This window comes from Carettochelys insculpta, chromosome 7 (genome assembly GCF_033958435.1).
Source record: "Carettochelys insculpta isolate YL-2023 chromosome 7, ASM3395843v1, whole genome shotgun sequence".
NCBI classification, from domain to species: Eukaryota; Metazoa; Chordata; order Testudines; family Carettochelyidae; genus Carettochelys; species Carettochelys insculpta.
In genome coordinates this window covers 1,826,803-1,830,401 of record NC_134143.1, presented here as the reverse complement: position 1 = coordinate 1,830,401, position 3,599 = coordinate 1,826,803, and the positions used below count along the sequence as shown (strand labels likewise).

At 51.7% G+C, this 3,599-nt stretch overlaps 2 non-coding genes across 2 annotated transcripts; one reads left to right on the top strand and one right to left on the bottom strand.

Moving 5' to 3' along the window:
- TRNAT-UGU (transfer RNA threonine (anticodon UGU)) lies at positions 1-74 on the bottom strand. The gene has a single exon. It is a non-coding gene; the product is annotated as a tRNA-Thr (tRNA).
- A 3,112-nt stretch (positions 75-3,186) lies between these two features.
- On the top strand, positions 3,187-3,259 carry TRNAF-GAA (transfer RNA phenylalanine (anticodon GAA)). Its single transcript has one exon. It is a non-coding gene; the product is annotated as a tRNA-Phe (tRNA).
- The last annotated feature ends 340 nt before the right edge of the window (positions 3,260-3,599 follow it).

Sequence of the window (3,599 nt, the reverse complement as noted above, 5' to 3'; positions counted from 1 at the left end):
AGGCACCACTGGGACTTGAACCCAGGATCCCCTGCTTACAAGGCAGGTGCTTTGGCCAGCTAAGCCATGGCACCTGTTCTCAGATGAGTTCTCCTGTCTGCCCCCACCTCACTCCTTGCCGCCCCATCTGGGCCTGCTCAGCTCTGCTTGAGTGGAGATCCTGTCAGGCAGAGGAGCCTGTGGAGTTTAACTCCCAAGGGGGGTGACTCTTTGGACAGGTCTGGGCTAGAAAATTCGGTGGTGTCACTCCATGACTCTATGTAAAAACTGTCACCCCCCCGCAACACAATGTAGACCTCCCCCAGTGCACATATCATCCTGGCAATCAGAGAGCTTTTGTGGTCCACGTTGCTTGGGGAAGGGCAGATTTAGAACTCCTAAGGACGAGGTGATTTCCAACACAGAAACAAGAGCCGCTTCTGTGACAAATGATATGTTTTTCACAGGTCCCTCCCATGGCATCCCTGGTCAGAATCCTGCCAGCTGGTCGTATTGGGGTTAACAATAAGACAAAGTCTTCCCCTTTTTTCACACACTCTCAGGCATTGCTTTTCTCACAGCTGCACCTCACGCCCACAAGTTTGGCCCTTGCACTTCAACTCAGCTTTGTCCCTCGTCCCTCTGATGCGAAAGGAAAGAGGCCCAGGGCCAGGCTGACAAGTCAGGGGAAAGCAGGAGGGAGCAGGAGTTGCAGGCTGCAGCCCACCACAGCTCCCCTCCTCTGGGAAGCTGGAGCAGGAGGCAACTAATGCTCACAACTCCATGGGGAGGCTTAAAAACACAGAGAACCAAAGGTGGGGAGAGCCCTGGCCAGGACACAGCCACAAAGAGCCTCCCCACCCCCAGGCACCAGTAGCATGTGGGGTGGCTGCTGACACGCAGGGACCAGCATGAAGGAACACAAACAATAATTACTGACCAATAGACTTGAATCAATGATCCCTGGACCTCAGCAGAGGAGCACTGAAGTGTCAGCAGCTCTCTTACGAGTCCCTGTCAGCATCTTGGAAACCAGCAGAATGGGCATTGGGGGTTATATCTCACATCCGTGTGGTGCAATGTCCTGGCAGGTTTCCTGAAAGGGCAGTAGTTGGGCACCCCTGGGACAGGAAACCAGGGGTTCCTGTTTAGAAGGGAGGTGTTTTAGCCAGCTAAGCCATGAGGCCTGCCTCAGCCTGAGCTCTGCTGTCTGCCCACACCTGACTCCTGCCAGCCACACCTGGGCCTGCTTTGCTCTGCTGGAGTTTAGATCCTGTCCGGCAGAGGAGCTGGGGAGGTTTAGCTCCCAAGGGGGGTGACTCTTTGCACAGATCCGCGCTAGACAATTGGGTGGTGTCTCTCAGGGGTGTAAAAAACTGTCCCCCACCTCCGGAAGACCTACTGCAGTGCCCAGATTGTCATGACAACCACAGGGCTTTTATGGTCCACATTGCTTGGGGAAGGCTCTTGGCCAGTGAAGACCCAGAGGACAGGTGTCCTGGGACTGCTGTACTGGGGAAACTGTGGTCAGCGCTGGAAGCTCCCTAGAAATGGAGAACTGGTCACATCTGAAAGATTAGGTCATCATAGCACATGACCCAGGTTAACCTTTGTTTTAAAGAGAAATCGTTAAGGCCAAGGAGGCCGGGGTCCAGCAGCTTTCGAACCCAAATGGGCTGTTTCTTTGCAGGGAGCAAAATGGAGGGAAATGGAAGAGGGCACTGGAGAAGCTTCGCTCCCGGCCTGACGCGGCCTTGGAAAAGAGGAAAAAAGACACCACTTCTGTTGGAGAACGTGGGCATTTATCCCAAAGCCTCTCGCACGCTAAATGAGCCCTCTGCCAACTGAGCTAATTCCCCTGTGTCTGAACTTAATTTCTGACTCACCGATCTTATTCCACAGGCCACAGCATCCCTGTGGCTGCCCATGGCTATGGCTGAGGGACACAAAGGCTGTGTGTGCACTGCAGTGTTCTGCCTCGATAAGCGATTCCAGAAGAGGGATTCCAGAGTTGTTGATTCTGATATCGCAGAGCTACACACAACATGGGTTTGGAAATACTGCTCTGCTATTTGGACATTCAGCATCTACAAACAATGGAACCTGTTTTGAAGCCCCTTTGTCAAAAGAACTATTTGAACTAGCTAGAATCATGATCCCAGGAGATGCCCAGCCAGGGCTCTGCTCTCCCTCTCTCCCTCTCTGTCTCCTTTGAGCTTCTGGCCTTAGGCAGGAAAAGTCTCTTCTTGTCCTCAGGTCTGGAGAGGAGCAATTGATGTTTCTGTCACCCTCAGAGAGCAAAAGAGGATTTTCTTCTCTTCAGTTCCATCCTCATATGCCCCAAGAGGGCAGAAAAAAACCCTTTGCCAGCTCACCGTCCTCCTCAGCACTCTGTCGTGTCATGTCTTTCCACATCAGCTCCGTTTGTGCCCTGGACCTATAAATGATCTACACATAGCGAGGCAAGGAGGAGCTCTGAATTCGTGTTATTCACTTATACCAGGACAACGGTTTGAGCGCTCTACCACTTGAGCTAACTCCTCTGCCTGGGAACAACTCTCTTAACCCACTCACCTTGTTCCTGAGCCCATACTGGGACTCTTTCTGCCCCTGAATCTTCTCTTTGTTAAGTCATCCCATCTCCTCCTTGCAACGTGTATGCCCAGAAGAGAATCCCATGGTTGAAGAAACCACAGCTCTCTCTCCGACCTGATCTGCACAACCACACATTTATCTCCATGGTTCAATGATCCTGGATCTTTTCCTTCAACAGGGAGAATGGCCGAGAGCACTTGAGGACCTCTGGATGCTTCATCCCGATGGGTCACTTCTTCAAAGACTCTTCCTGGGGTTGCTTTGCTTTGTAACTCTTGGCCTTTACACACGAGTGGCCCTGTTTACTTATTGTCCCTCTTCAAAAGCTTGGGCACCATCCGGTCACACAATGATCTTGAGGCTAAGTGGCCAGGATGTGGTAAGATACTCTTGTGGTGAAAGGGTCAGATCCCATCTTCTTCTTTACCATCAGTATCCTGCAGTCCCCTGCGGCCACTGGGTGAACCAGGAAGTAAGGCAGAAATGGGGCAAAAGAGGAACTCAAGCTGAAGGAAGTTGCCAATATTCCTCCTGTCTCTCAAGGACACTCGCAAAGGCAACAATAGCTGAGAAAAACATTTCCAATAGTGAGGTGGTAGCTTTTGAGCAGCTGCTGAAGTAGCTCAGTTGGGAGAGCATTAGACTGAAGATCTAAAGGTCCCTGGTTCAACCCCAGGCTTCAGCAGAGGTTTTCCTAACATAGGCCCCAGAGCAATTAGTGACTACGTTGGTCCTTGCTGCTGGCAAATGCTCCTGAAAAGGACATTGTCAGACCTTTCCAGACACCTTGGTGCTTGAAGGCTTTTCATTTCTTCTCTTGCTCTTCCTCAGCAAGGGGAGGGTGAAAAGACCCCATTGTGCCCACTCTCATCCAGTCAACTACACAGAACTTGCTGAGAGTTCCCGAAAGTCCACTGCTCCACCCGCTGAGCTAGTGAAAGGCAGCTCTTAGGGCCTCTCACCACCACTTTCTCTAGGTTGGCCTATCCATGTGTCATGGCACATGCCACACAGGTGGATGGCAT